A 16,304-nucleotide genomic window follows, 5' to 3' on the forward strand; every position below is an offset into this window, starting at 1 on the left:
CTCTCTGGGACTCAGAAGTTGTATATATAACACTCCCTCTGGGTTAACTTGGCACTGGAAGTTTCAGTCTCCCAAACTGGTGGCTGCTGCTACTTTCTTCTAATGGCAACCTGCTAGGTGACTGTCCTCCTAACACTACCTCATAAGCCCCCTCCGGTGTTTATCTCCTTAAGAATCAGCCATAACATTCTATATTTTTTTTAGCAAAGGCATTTACTCAAATGGTAGACAAGAACGGTAACTACAAAGCATTTCCTGGGGTACACATTCCCACAAATACACACAAAATGGGTGAGGGGAAGAAAAGGCATGAATTAAAAGTACAGTAGTAGTGAGAAGTATGTAGGGAATACACATAACCAGAGTAACAGAGTAATTGATAACTCTAGAACGCAGGGCCCTAGCATTATCTTTCTGCAGAGTCCTCACAACATTTGTTGGGAGGGTGGTATTAGTGATGGGCAAGTCAGTTCACTACCTAGCAGGGCTCACTTCCCCAAAACCATGGTGTCCCAGGGCAGTCCACCAGACTGGATAGAGCTGATCAGTTAGCTGCTACTAAACTATACTGAGCAGGCTATTCAACCAGTGAGTTTCTATGATTCCAGGGTATACCAGACAGATCACTCAGTCAGTGGAGAGATGATGGACTGGACCAGGTAGATTACTCAGCTATTGGTTATTTGCTACAAAACTGAGCTGGTTAATTGGCAGTCATAGTTTTCATAGGTCTTGGCATCTCTCCAGAATGGATCAATACGCTAGATTCCCTAAGCTCACTCTTTGATGGACATCTTCAACCTTTCACCACATTTGGCACGTCAGCAGACTGCTGCCATGCTCTTTTCAGCTAAAGTACAACTGTGCTCTTCTAGCTAGGGCAACGATGATCTTTAATGTAGGAATGGCAGAAACCTTTCTCCCTGACTCCCACAGAGTCTCAGTACTGAGGTATAAGGTATTCCAGTTAAGAGGTGAAAGATGCAAAGTCTTTCCTAATCAACAATCCTTCTGGGTACAAAGCCAGTTCACTCACTAAGACATTCCATTTTGTCTTAAGAGTGAATCGGTCCCAATTCAGTCAGTTGCACACTTCCCAGACTCCTTTTGGGAATCTTATGCAGATGAGTAGCTATGGATGAAGAGATATAATTGCCATCTATGCCCTAGAAACAAATTCATTGTCTCTCTGGCCTCTTCATAAGCAATGGAGCTACTTACGCCTCAGACCCTTTCTAAATTGGGAATGTCTCTTTGGAATCTGAAGTCATTCACTTTTACATTTCTATCCCTGTACATTAGCCCCTCCCAATCTCCAGCTCTTACTAGAGTTTCACTGGAGAGCCCTATGTCTTGTTTATGAGGACAATGCAGAAAATGATCTAAGGTCACATCCAACTCTTGACTTAGAGAACTCTTTGAATCTGAGATTTTGACATGGAAGACCTTGTAAGCTCTCATAAAGGTTGGAATTGAGAATACATTAGTCAATTAGTCTCCTTTCAGTCAACAAGATTTATTAAGTGCCTACAATGTGCCAAGCACCAGGCTAGATGTGAGAGCTACAAAGACAAAAATCAGACAGTTTCTGCCTTCAAAGAGCATCTATTCTGTATGGGAAATAACCAGTAAATATATATATATGTGTAGCACCCACTCTGGGGTGACTCCTCCCAACTTAGACTAAACTCACAGATTGGTCCACAGAGGGCTGACTATTACTACTCTCTTAGGTATTAGAAGTAACCCTGAGGAACTCAACTTATAACACTGTACCTCCTGATACCCCACTGGAGTGCTCCCCATCAACAATCAGCCAGAATCTTCAATTTATTTTTAGCAAAGGCATTTATTTATACAGCATAGTAAAAAAAACAGTTGGTACAAAATGTTCACCCCCAAAAAATCTGGGGCACCCTCTCCCAAAATTACCCTCAGAGTCCATGAAGTGAAAAGTGAACACAAACTTTGAGTACAATAGTAGTGATGCACACATATAGAGAACCTGTACGGCAAAGAGGTGTCAGAATGTACAAAGGGTATTTGGTCATAGTATATCCTGAACATAAGAATGAAGACATTATAAGATTATTCAAAAGAGCTGAACAAGTTTTAGAAAAATGTAAAATTTATGCTTAGCAGGGCAGGATCAGAAGAAACTACAGTATTTTTCAAATGACCAGGCTGTGTTGTTCACTCAAAAATTCCCGCTAAAATAACAGTAGGGGAGAGTATGTGAAAATTGCACTCTAAATCACCCTCCAAGGAGGAAGAGGAGTTCATTAAAAAACTGGGAGATTTCATGAGCAGAGGTTTGCCAATGGGACAATTTGGAGGTATGCTTAAATCAGAGAAAGATGCTTCACATGTAATTCATACTGAATGTAGATTTCCTATATCACAGAATTCTCACAGGCTCAAGTAAGGATTCTTTTTGGGAGAGGACTCCAGTCTTGGGCAAGAAAATCATCAGAGCTTTGGACAGGATGTGCTATAGTACACCTAAAATGCTACAAGGCAACTGGGCTAGATAAAATGTTTAATTTAGTGGAAAGATTCAGAGGATATGCTTTTGAATGTGTGAGGTCTGGGAGGACGGAGAAACCTGAAATCACACATCAAGAAGGTTTGCAAGTACTAGAATACTGCTGAGGGATTGGTTGCAGTGTGGAACTGGGCTCTCAGAGGTCATCAAGAACCATCAGCCCAAGAAGAAATGCCATCTAAATTTGTGGTGTGAATGGCTAGCCTACTCTCTAAATTAGTGCAAAAACGAATACCTCAACCCAAGAGTCGATATATAGTCATAATGACCCAGGAATGGTCTGAGATGTCTAGCAAATACCATTTTGGAAAACAAACATTTCAATTGGATTCAGTTACTAGAATGATTAAAAGACAAAAGTTTATAGTGGCCTGCTGAAAAAAGTAGAAACAGGGATAAGTTTGTGTTATTTATGAAGATGAAAGATGAAGAGAACAGAGGTTACAACAGTCTGACATAAATCACCACCAGCATGATACTAGTGGGGAAAAAAAGCAGGATTTTCTTTTATTTCATGTGTGCCCTAGATGGACATATGAGTGATAAATGCTCCTAAAAAAAGAATGCAGAGTCGGTATGAGAGAGGCTGAACTCTAAATAATGAGCATTAAGAAATAAAGACAGAACCAGAGATAGAGGTCTTTCCAGATCCTTCAAACAATAAACATCAGTCAGTTCATAATAATTTGATGTAAAAGCACCACAATCAAGATTCAGAGTAGCATGGTTGGCCAAGTACAGGGCTGGGTCCTTACAGTGTACACAATGGGTCCCAAATGTAAATAAATCCCTATGTCAACTTGGTGAGCCTGTTCCTAGGTACGCATAGTGTAGGGGCCCTTCCCCTCATTTCATAACCCATGCTGGTGTTATCTGACCCTGTTCTGTTGTCTTACTGCATGGTGATGAAATGTTTTTTAATTGGCTGCTGATCCAGAATTCACTCTCTTCCCTGATGGCTTTTTGAAGAGAAATGCTGTAGGTCTCCTAGTGAGGGAGAGATAACAACAGTGGTCGCAATATTAAACTGCCACAGCTGTTTTATCTCCCTACCCAGCTGCAGTGTGGTCAGAAACATATGGAATCTCTATTTCTTGGGGGAGAGGGGTGTTTATACTTTCCTGATCTTAAATAAATGAATTTCAGAGATGGAATCCCAGCTTGTAATTTGGTGAGCTTCAAAGAGATGTAAGAGTCATCAAAGATCCCTACAATAAGCCAGTAGCAGTAGTAGCCAAGATGATAAAGAGCTAGCCTTAAAGAATGACTGATCCATCCTGGCACTGAAACAATGAGAAAGCCTAGCCACCTAAAAGCCAAGGAGTGACTCATCTGTTGGCTAGAGTAAACCCAGAAGTGAACTTGTTGGGGATTCCTGAAAAGGAGAAAAGGATTCACTGGACCAGGAAGTTTCCTGCCCGACTTGGTAGAGATTGGGGCCAGGGGAATATTGAATAGCAACCACTTTAACTTTGAGTTCAGTCTCCCCAGATACAAAGTGAATGTGTAGAGGACAGAGTATGTCTCACAGCTTGGGAGGATGTTATTACACTTTGGTCCTCGCTACACTTTTCCTTTGTAAAAGGTAACTGATGTTAATTGGTGGGGATGGTAAATGGTCTGTTGATATGGAGGGGCTCATGAGCCATAGTACTAGAAAGATCACCCCCTCAATCTCTCAAGATTATCTCAAGAATATTGAGGGGAGAAGTTACCAGTTACCTTCTGGAGATCTAATCTGCAAGATTCCCACTAGCACAACACAAATGAAGAAGGACTATCTGCTGTTATAACTCTATCCTAGATGAACACATGAGTGGTGAATGCCCCAAAAATAGGAATGCAAGATTGGTGTTACGAGAGGCTGAATTCCAGACAACACTGGCAAATGAGAATGGAACCAGGGATAGAGTTCTTTCCAGATCCCCAAAACAGTAACTGTGACCTACCTCATCATTCTTCAGCTAACAACAATTTTATACAAAATTACTACCATCAAGATACAATCAGAGGAACAGAAAAAATTTCAGTTACAAATGTAAAATACATGGTAATACTATATCACATAAACTGAAAGAATTAGCACTTGGTTCAAAGGAAGTTGGTGTCCAAGGAAGGAAACAGTATTTCTTAAATAAAATTTTATTTTTTAAATCAGTAAAACACTGCCTTCTTTCCCACCCCCTCCATTCACTCCAAACTGAAAGAAAAACAAAATTCCTATTTCAAACATGTGTGAGGCAAAACAAATTTCTGCATTGGCCATGTCAAAAAGTTATAAACATTCACATATGCATTCACATGTCTCATTCTGCAGTCTGAGTCTTTTTACCTCTCTATCAGGTGAAGAGCATGTTTCATGATTAGTCCTCGGGAATCCTTATTGGTGACTGTGTGGATTAGAATCTAATTCTTTTGAAATTGTCTTAATAATATTGTCATCATTGTATAAATCATTCTCCTGGTTCTGTTCACTTCATTATGTATCAGTTCATACAAGTCTTCCCAGGTTTTCCTGAAACCATCCCCTTCAATCCTTACAGCATTCTATCACATTTACATATCATAACTTGTTCAACCAGATGAGTACCCCCTCAGATTCCCATTCTTTGCCATCTCAAAAACAGCTATAAATATTTTTATACCTCCTGAATTTTGTTTTACTTAGAATTGATCCTTCTCTTATTCTACCCTCCTTCTAGTTTCCTTCTGCCTTCTTCCCCTTTCTTTCTATTTCCCTATTGAGTGAAATGTATTTCTGTACCCAACTGTGTATTCTTTCCTCCTTTTATTATTTCAAATGAGAATGAGGTTCAGATATCAGCCATTCCTTCACCTTCCTCCCTGTTTGTGTAGGGTTCTATTTCCATACCCCTAAGTAGACTTTTGTCTACTTAGACTCTCTCTATGATCCCCTGATGATAGGGTTCAGAGGGAATATATGAATAATCTCCTTGTATTAGAAGGTAAATAGTTCGTTCTTGTATTACCTTATGATTTTTTTTTATTCATGTTTACCTTTATATGTTTCTCTTAACTCTATTCTTGAGACTTTAAAGTTTCTATGCAGCTCTGCTCTTTTCCTCAGGAATGCTTGGAAATCCTGTGTTTCATTAAAAATCCACTTTTTCCCTATAGGATTATATTTCGTTTTGCTGGGCAAGTTACTCTTGGCTGGAAGCCCATATTCTTTCCTTCCTGAATTATCATATTCCAAGCTCTCTTCTTCTTCATGGTGGTGGTTGCTAAATCATGTGTGGTCCTGAGCATGGATTCTCTGTATTTGAATTATTCATGGCCAATTGAATATTTTCTTTGACCTGGCAGCTCTGGATTGGGGCTACAATATTCCAAGGAACCAGTATTGAGGAATAAATGATGATATGAGGCTCAAAGCTATGATCAAGAATTGAAGCAAGACAATTTTTTTCCTAAAATAAATCTTTGGGGTTCAGAGAATATAGGAGAGATTTGGGGGAAAACCAAATAAAGATAACCATTTAGAAAAAGTTAAATATAAGGTATCTCAGATGAAGAAGAAACATAAGGCAGGATATAATCTTACATTAAGGAGAAATTGAGATATTAATATTGTAATTATAAAGAGATTTCTAGATCCTGAAACAAATTATCACCTTGATACAAAACAATAGTTTAAAATGTTCAAAAGAAAACTTGAACAAAGAATGTTGAAGTCCAGCTTGCTTCCCAGTCTGCACAAACACCTTCTGAAAAGAAAGACCATGAAAGCAAAGACATAAAGACAAAAGAGGATGAAAATGGAGGCATGGAGCATTATCCAGTGTGGCTGGAATGTAGAGCATCTAGGTAGAGATGTAGCCAGAAAAAATAGCTTGGAACCTAATTCAAAGCACTGTCACAGGCAGAGAGAAGGAATACAAAGGCAGAAGATGGGCCCTTTCTTTATGGAGCACTTGGGAAAATTATGGGGGACATTTTATAGATACAATTATAAAAATGTTTTGAAAATTTTTCAAAATGTTTTCATTTTTCCATAACTCCAATTACTCTCCTATGCCCCCCTAAAAAAAGAAGAAATAATAGAAAAAATTATCATCTTAGCAGAAAGTTATCTGATTTCTAGAACACATGAATGCATGAAAGATTCTCAGTTGTGGCCATCCCAGGAAATGTATGTCTGGTAGCAACTTCTGGGGACTCTAGGGACCTTGGATCTTTTGCAAATGATGAACTTAATGACTGCTTCCAGTTATGTGTAGACCCCCAGAAACAATTTACTACTTCAGTATGACATAGCAAATCCTGAGTGGTCCTTTAATAATCTTCCTGCCCATGAGAATGCTCTGTGTGTGTGTGTGTGTGTGTGTGTGTGTGTGTGTGTGAGAGAGAGAGAGAGAGAGAGAGAGAGAGAGAGAGAGAGAGAGAGAGAAAGGATTTCCAGTTCACTCCCTTCCTTCAGTTTTCCACATGCCATCATATATAGCTCCTACTTAGACTATCAGTAAAAGGTGAGGACAGACCTTTCTCTACTCCAGTTTCCTGGCAAACTCAACCATGTGGCAACTAGTTCAGGGAAATTCTACCAAGGAAACTTGTATGTGAGCCCCAGGCTGATTTTTCTTCTTTTCTATCTGTTCTTTCCTGATCTTGGGTGAATGTGTATCTCTCCCAAGAGGAGCATGTGTAGGCTTGGAGGCAATATAGTGAGCTCAAGTAATATAGAGGTTCTGGGTTCATTGAGTGAAACTGACTGGTATCAAGGAAAATTCCTTCACCAGAGAAGGTGATCTCCAGTGATAAGAGGATTGGCCAAGGTTGGCCCTTTTACTAGCTCACATTTATTGGGATGGCACAGAGGGCAGGTAAAATGTAAAAGGTCTCATCGGTAATCACAGCAACTGCTTTAGGCTTTGATGAGGTTCACATCTTAGCCTCTCGATCGATGTAAGAGTAGTTTGTAAATTAAGCTCTACTGAACTTTCAGTTTGTCCTATTTTTCTTCAAATACTCACTTGTGAGAGTTCTGTATTTAGCATTCCTTTTGTGTGAAGAGGAAAAGATACCTTCCCCATAACTAATTCATATTGTGGTTTGAGTGCCTTTTTAGAAGACACTCCCTTTTGGAAAAATTCAGAATAGGAATCCAAATCTAAGCTATAAATAAATCATCCCTCCAGCAGTTGGATTGGGGTTTAATTAGGAGGAAAGTAGGAGAACAGGGAACTATCCCCCTTCTCAGAGCTTAGGAGACTGAATTCAGTCTGGACCCCATGCCTGAGTCAGAGTAAAGGGAAGGGGATGGTACAGAACTCTAGCCTCTGATGGCCCCAAAGTGGTGAATCATTGTGAGATATATCACACAGAACTATCTGATTTGCTGATTGATTATTTCCTGGTTTTATAGGAATAAATTCTTATGTTGAAAAAAATCTTTTTCATTTGGACTCACACTTCATTACAAAACTAATCCTCCATAAAGCATGATATGTGTTTGACTCAGCAATTCTTGCTGCTATGTTATGATTATAGGGCAATACTCACCTTAATAAGCAGGAGCCAACTGAGGCAATTTTGGAATTAGAAATAAACACTCCCCCACCCTTTACTTATGTCTGAGATTCCCAAGAAGATTTCTAGTACTGCTGAAGGGATGAGGGAACAAAAGTTTTCAGCTGATTGTTTTTTTAAATTCTTTTCCCCCTTGAATTCTATAAAATAAATGTCTCTACATGCTAAAAATGACAGCTGGTTTCAGTCTGCCTGTCTATTGGGGTTGCCAAGACAAAAAAGAAGGAAGAAAAATGAGTAGTTTAGTACAGGAAGTGCAAAATTCTATCCAATTCCTTACAAATTAGAATGGCCCAACAGAAATCTATGAGTCTATGTGATAGCAAGCGTTCTTGCCAGATAGACCAGAAATGAATAGAAACTTTGAAATGCAAACATAGGAGTCAAGAGAAATGTAGAAACATAAATACATATTTGAGGAAATGGAAGGGACTATACGATGATGAAGGGCCTCTAATCTTTTTTAAATTTTTTGTTTATTTTATTCTTAACTTAAGAAATAAAAGAAGCATTTCTATAACATAATAGAAGAGAAAAAAGATCATGGTACACAAAACTACAAATCTATTGTGTACAACTTTCTAATTATATAATAAAGTTACCACGTCACTTTCTTTTTTTCTTTGTTTTCCCTTCCTCCTCCTGCTATAGAGATGACTACCATTAGACACAAATGTGTATATACAGGTAAAGTCATTCTATTTCTCAGTTCTTTCTCTGAATGCAAATAGTGTCTTCCTTCATAGGTCCTTTGTAGTTAATTTGGAAATTTATAATAGTCAAAATTACTTAGTCACTCAAAGTTGTTCTTAGAACAATATTGTTACTGTATACAACGTTCTCTTGGTTCTGCTTATTTCACCTTCATTATGTCATGGAAGCCTATCCATGTTTTTCTAACATCATTGAGATCATCATTCTTATAGCACAGTAGTATTCCATCATAACTTGTTCAGTCATTCCCCAATTGATGGGCATCCCTGCAATTTCCAGTCCTTTGCCACCACAAAGAGACCTGCTATAAATATTTTAGAACATATAGGTTCTTTTTTTTCCCCTAATCATCTTGGGAAACAGACCTAGTAGTGGTATTGCTGGATCAAAGGATATAGGCAATTTAATAACTCTTTGAGCATAATTCCAGATTGCTCTCCAGAAGGGTTGGATCAGTTCAGAGTTCCACCAATGGCGAATTAGTGACCTAATTTTTTCATATCCCCTCCAACTTTTATTGCTCTCCTCTTCGATCATTTTAGCCAATCTGATAGGTATAAAATAATATCTCAAAGCTGTTTTAATTTGCATTTCCCTAATCAATAATGATTTAGAGCATTTTTCCATATGGCTATAAATTGTTTTGATTTCTTCATTGGAAAATTGCTTGTTCATATCCTTTGACCATTTATCAACTGGGGAATGACTTATATTCTTATGGATATGAAAATTTTTTTTTACATATTTGAGGTATGAAACCTTTATCTGAGAATCCATCTATAAAAAACTTCCCCCAATTTTCTGCTTTCCTTCTGATCGTGGCCACATTTGTTTTATTTGAACAAAAACTTTTTCCCTTAATATAATGGACATTATCCATTTTACAGTCCCACACTGTTCTCTATCTCATATATATATAGATATAGATATGGATATAGATATATAGAGAGATATATATGTGCTTATTCAAATCAAAGTCAACTGCAAGTCATATCATTTCTTGATGTCGTCGTCCTCTTCGAAAACAAAGGACAAACACACACACAATAGAAGTATCAAGTTTCCCTTCAGAACTTTAATATCTTTAAATGTCATAGAGATCTTAAATTTAATCCCATTTAATGATAAATGATAAAAGCTTTCTCCACCCTACTCATCTTATTAGAGGTACCATCTTGCATCACTCAACTCATAATGGATGACTGGTCAAAAAGTGATTGTATGACCCTGCTTCATTCACTAGTGCCCAGGATTAGGCAAGCAACTACTTTTCTAAAGTGATCTAATGAGTGAAGCTTCTGTTTGCCCTCTAGAAACCTAATGTTTCTAGTCAACCCAACATGCCTACCAAAAGCTTTACTTGACCTGGTAGTTATGGATAGAGACCTCCAAAAAAATGAGAGCCCTGGAGGGTATAAGGACCCAGGGGGAGAGAATGCTAGATGACCACTTTAAGTCTTCCAGGGATACAGCCATTAATCAACCCCCTCCACCCTCAAAAAAGACAGACTTACAGATGACTTAGGTAGCTGAAGGCCATCAGGCTACCAAGTAAGGAATGTGTGTTCTCCAAAACCAAGAGTCCACCTAGCCTCTGGGCTTCCTATTTAGATTTTGGAGAAGTGAGATCAACAGCTTGTTCTGAACCATGTCCAGAATTATTTGGGTTCTCCCTATTCACTGTATTATTCCCCTTTTATCAACAACCATCAGGTCTAAGGCCTCTAGTTGACCTTATGTCATTAACATAGTGGTGTACATCAGTGCTCTCGGGAAGTGGAGGGGTCTCTGCCCTCCAGAATGTGGCAGCTCGAGGGACAATTCAGGTAATGCTAAGGAAGATTGACAAAAGTATACAGGTGAAAGCAGGCTACTTCTGACTAACTTTAGTTACAGGAATAGACAAAAAGGCATTAGTGAGGTGGACAACCCCATACCACTTACCAGGGGCCTGGGCAACCTGGTCAATGATGTCACTATGACCTAAGATGGCTGCAGTAGTGAGCATGGCAGCCTCATTCACCTTCCTTTAGTCCACTGAAAATCACCAGTTAATAATAATGAATAGCATTTAATAATAATTTTATAATAACATATTATATAAATTTAATAATGATAATAAATAGCATTTATGTAACATTTTAAGGATTGCAAAATGTTTTATAACTATTATCTCATGTCTTCACAATAACGCTGAGAGTGTTTTTTATTATCCCCATTTTACAGTTGAAGAAACTGAGGCAGGCAGCGGTTAAGTGACTTACCCAGGGTCACATAACTAGTTAAGTATCTGAGGCCAGATTTGAACTCATCTTCCTAACTCCAAGTCAAGAGTTCTATTCACTGTGCCATCTCACTGCCAATCTTGTCATCTGCCTTCTTCACAGGGTGTACTGTAAAGGGAATTGGTACAGCAAATTGGTACTTTGGCCTCTTTCATCACCATCTTTGGGAAGAAATACTTTTTACCTCCCTTGGGACCATTGTTATTTTGCATTAACCACACAGGATGACTCCAGAAACTCTACGGTTTTCCATTTGGACTTACCAATAACTACCATAGAAGTTGCCAAAAGGTCTTATGCAGGCAAAGACTCCAAGAAGGCTGTCATGCCCTTTCCATTTCTGGGACATCTTCAAAGTCTGAGGGACCCCACTTTTCATGGATTGTCCTCCTTTATACCTTTAGGCAAATGAGGAGACACTTAAATCTTAAGCCCCTGTGCCAATCCAGTCTAGGGACAGCTTCCTTGATTCTTAAGGGAAAACAGTTAACTCTGGTTTCTGCTAGATATTGTTTCAACCACAGCCCTTATGAAAATAATTGCTTCTCATGTACCAGTTTTGATGGCTGAGAATCAAGTCAAGAAATGTACAAAAAAAATTGCTAAGATCCTTCATATTTAATCAACCTATGCTCCAATACTTGGTGACTTCAGTGCAAAGGCGAGGAAAGAAAGAAATATGTGGAAAACTATGGTTTAGGAAGAGAGTGGCCAGTGACCTCTTTTATAAAGACCTCTTCTCTCTTATAAAGAAGTTTCATGCCTTTAGATGACAAACATTTCCTTCAGGAAAAGAATAGATAGGCGTGGATCATGGCAAGGCAAAAATCACATACACACACACACACATTATATTTTGCTTTGCACATGCCACTTGGAATAGCAGCAGCTGCTTTAAACATTGGGCCCTGGCAGTGGGCTGGTAAGATACTCTGCTGAGCTGGTTAGCAGTCAAACAGAACTTTCCGTCGCTCTTACTTGCTCCCTACCTTTTTGGTGGTCTAGCTTGCCTTTACGTGACTTTCTCTCCATCTCCTTCCTTGTTGCCTCTCATCTCTGAATGGCTTTTCTCTCAAATCAAATGAATATTACACAGTTATGACTGCTACCACCACTTCTTTGTCCTGTAGAAATTATCAAAAACAAACTAATAACTCTCTCCTATAGCCAGAGATTGAACTTTGGCAAGATACTAGCTTACTATTTGCTTCTCTTCTGTCCCAGAAATCTCCCTAATCATCTTCTCTCAAGTGTATTCCAACAACAATACCCATAGATTTGCAATGGTGGTGGTTGGCAGCTCCACCTTCCCCAACTGCTCACTTTAGGAAAAGTCAACATTCGACAAAGTAAATATTCATCTACAAACACACACACACACACACGCACACATACACCACACACAAACAAAAATTAAAAAAATTCTTTTAAGAATCAGGGTTTCAGTCTGTGTCTTCTTTCACAACGTGACTAATATGGAAATGTTTTGCATGATTGCGCATGTATAACCTATATCAAATTCCTTACTTTCTCAGGAAGCGGGGAGGTGAGAGAGGGAGGAAGGGAGAAAATTTGGAGCTCAACAATTTTTTAAATGAATGCTAAAAATTATCTTTATATGTAATTGGGAAAGAATAGAATAGTTTCGTTTTTTAAGAATGAGGGTAAGAGGAAAGGTCGGGAAGGACTACATTTGCTGACTCTGATCTGTTGTCCTAACCTGTTTCAGCAGTGAAGAGTCTGCTCTGTCTCCTACATAATTTGATCAAACTGTCTTGGTCTCAGGAATCCCAGCTCCTTATGACAACTGCCCCCAGGACCTTTTCCACTCTCCCTAGGCTCTCTTTGGCTTCTCTTCCTGCTCCACACAGCTTTTCTTCTTTCCTGTAATATCAAAACTAAAAAGTATAGTCACAAAAAGTAAAGCCACATTGCCGCTTCCAGTCCCAAAATCAAGACAAAATTACCTGGGAGTCAAAAAAGACACGCTTGGGAGACCTCTATCAAAACAGTGGACTTTCATATAAAAATGTTCTCGTCTCCTTTGTAACACCTAGAAGAGATAAGGCAAAGGCACTGTTACAGCATCATTCTAAATGAGATGAATCTGTGCATGTGACTTCCTTCCACTGTATAGGGAACAGTGGCACGTTATGATTCTGTCTCACAGCTTAAACCTTGTGGTATAACAAAAAGAGATTTGGACTCAGGGTTGATAGGTTGGGTTCTCAACCCTACCACATGCTACCTGTGTGACCTTAGAAGGGGAAGGGAAGGAAATAAGTATTGATCTGGTGCCTACTATGTATCAGTCACAGTGCTAAGCACATTTTACAAATATGGTTTCGTTTGATCTTCCAAACAACCCTGTGAGGTAGTTGTTATTTTCACATTTTACAATTGGAGCAATTGAGGCCAACAGAAGGTAAGTGACTTACCCAGGGTCACATAACTAGTAATTGTCTGAAGCTAAATGTGAACTCAGGTCTTCCTGACTCCACGCCCAGCACTCTACCACTGCTGGTGTCTTTTGGACAAGTCAGTTCTCCAGGCCTCAGTTCCCCAATCTGTAAAATAAGAGTTGGACTAAACATCTCTAAATTTCCTTCCAGCTCTGAAGCTATTATCCTACAAGATGTCATTCTTTTTTGCTGCTTGGTGAGGCCATGAGGCTGGTAGTTATCCATCCTCCTCCATAATGTTTTAATAAAAACATTTTTGTAAATCCTCTTTTAGAATTAGCACCTTCCAATCTCCAGTATAAATCCTCCAAGCATTGAATGTACCTAGTACGCAAACCCATATGTTGTAAAGACAAAAGTCTAGTTAATGTCCACAATGGAGAACAATTGGTAATTTTAATAATTGTACTTCTATTTATAATTCTATTTTAAAGGCTGGTTTTGTGTCTATTTAAGAAGCACTTTTATCTTGATTATCACATTATTATGAATGTGTAAAAATATTACATATTATTACGTATGTGTAAAAAAAATCCAAAGCCTGGTGTAAAATTTAAAAATTTAAAGAAATTCAGACTCTCTTTAATAAAGGACAAAAGGGTTTTGAAAATGATGATGAAGGAAAATGATAAATGTTGGAGAAGATATGGGAGAGTTGGAACACTAATGCACTGTTGGTGGAGTTATAAACTGATCCAGTCATTCTGAAGAGCAATTTGAAACTATTCCTGAAGGGCTATAGAACTGTGCAAATCCTTTGATTCACCAATACCACTACTAGGTCTGTATCCCAAAGAAATCATAAAAAAGGGGAAAAGGACCCATACGTACAAAAATATTTATAGCAGCTCTTTTTGTGGTGACCAAGAATTAGAAATTGAGGGGATACCCATCAATTGGATACCCATCAGTTGTAGTATATGAATGTAATGGAATACTATTCTGATATAAGAAATGCTGAACAAGCAGACTTCAGAAAATCCTGGAAAGACGTACGTGAACTGAGGCTGAGTGAAGTGAGCAGAACTAGGAAAGCTTTGTACACAGTAACAGTAACATTGTTCAAGGATCAACTTTCATAGACATAGCTCTTGTCAGCAATACAATGTTCTAGGACAATTCCAAAAGACTTATGATAGAAATTGCTGCCCACATCCAGAGAAAGAATGATAGAATCCGAATGCAGAGTGAAGCCTACTATCCCCACCCCCTCCTTTTTTTTTTTTTTTTTGGCTTTCTCTGTCTTGTGGTTTTTCCCTTTTGTTCTGGGTCTTCCTTCACAACACAACTAATGTGGAATGTTTAACATGACTGTACATGTATAACCTATTTCAGACCGCTTGCCATCTTGGGGAGGGGGCAGAAGAGGGAAAGGGAAAATTTGGAACTCAAAATCTTATTAAAATGAATGTTGAAAACTAAAGATAAATTTTAAAAAAGAAAATGGTGATGAAATTATAAATAAAAATAAATTTCAATCTTTTGTTAATTACAAAAAAAAATTATTAAATTTGCACTTCTCATATCCATTGGGCTGGAACCAATTACCAAGTTTTATGTAATGGCAACATTGAACAGTATAAATTTAAATACATGTGACCACTTCCTGGGACTGATTATTGGCACGAATCAGGACCTAGCTGTAGACATTAGCCAAAGCTGTGAAAGTTATTATGTTTGTGTGTGTGCATGGTGCTGTGTAGAAATATGGATCTATGTGAAAAATTAAAACCCTCAGCTTCTCTTTTTGTGCCACATTGGAAAAATCTCTTCTTCCTGACTTCTCATTAGGAGCCCTGGACAACCTGCCAGTTAGTCCTAGCTCTGTCCCTCACTTTTAGTGTGACCTCAAATAAGTTGTGGGATCATAGCTTTTTGGAGCGCAGAAGGGACCTGGGAGAGGTTCAGAAAAGTTACGTGACTTCCTCAGTTTCCCATTGTGAGTTAATGACAGAATGGGGTCTTGAACTTGGTTCTTTTAATTCTCATTTCAGTGCCTTTTATCCTTTTCCTTTCTGTCTTCCTTCACTTACCTTTTTTAACCTTCAGTTTCCTCATTCATGAAATGAATGAGTTGTCAAATCCAGCTTCTGACACTTATTAGCCAAGTGACCCTAGGCAAGTCACTTAACCCCATTGACTGAAAAGGTAGGAAGGAAGGAAGGAAGGAAGGAAGGAAGGAAGGAAGGAAGGAAGGAAGGAAGGAAGGAAGGAAGGAAGGAAGGAAGGAAGGAAGAAAAGGAAAAGAAAGAGAGAAAGAAAGAAAGAATGGAAGGGAAGGGAAGGGAAGGGAAGGAATGATTGTGTTGAAGATGAATTCCAAGATCCCCTTCAGTTCTAAGAGCAAACAAATCTGAGAGTAAGAGAAACTTTGTCTGAACTGCTACTCATTTACTTCAATTAGTACCAACTGATGATGATTATGGACCCATAAATCCTTGCCTTTTAGAATGTGCAAAGCCCTTTACATACATTAGCTGATTAGATACTCACAACACTCCCGATTTTCAGATGAGGAACCGAATGCTCAAAGAGATTAGATGATTTGCCCATGATCACCCAGACAGTAAGCACAAAAGAAGTGAGATTTGGTTTGGGAGGTTTTGTTTTATCTTAATTTATTAAATAAGACAAGCATTTCTATAACATAGTAGAATAATAAAAAGATGATTGCATGTGAAACTGCAAACCTATTATATACAATTTGTTATACTTTTTAAATATATAATAAATGTATCATGTAAATTT

At 38.4% G+C, this 16,304-nt stretch overlaps 1 long non-coding RNA gene across 3 annotated transcripts; it reads right to left on the reverse strand.

The window, feature by feature from the left end:
• Window positions 1–1,829: 1,829 nt before the first annotated feature.
• On the reverse strand, window positions 1,830–14,925 carry LOC140513702 (uncharacterized). 3 transcript variants are annotated; one of them, XR_011970288.1, is made up of 4 exons: window positions 13,533–14,925; window positions 13,062–13,147; window positions 11,358–12,978; window positions 1,830–11,202 (listed from the first exon to the last, which is right to left on the reverse strand). It is a non-coding gene; the product is annotated as an uncharacterized lncRNA (long non-coding RNA). The 3 variants fall into 3 exon arrangements; XR_011970289.1 differs by having other exon boundaries at window positions 1,830–12,218; window positions 12,815–12,978; window positions 13,533–14,924; XR_011970287.1 differs by having other exon boundaries at window positions 1,830–12,978.
• Window positions 14,926–16,304: the final 1,379 nt, after the last annotated feature.

The sequence above is a fragment of the Notamacropus eugenii genome, chromosome 7 (genome assembly GCF_028372415.1).
Source record: "Notamacropus eugenii isolate mMacEug1 chromosome 7, mMacEug1.pri_v2, whole genome shotgun sequence".
NCBI classification, from domain to species: Eukaryota; Metazoa; Chordata; class Mammalia; order Diprotodontia; family Macropodidae; genus Notamacropus; species Notamacropus eugenii.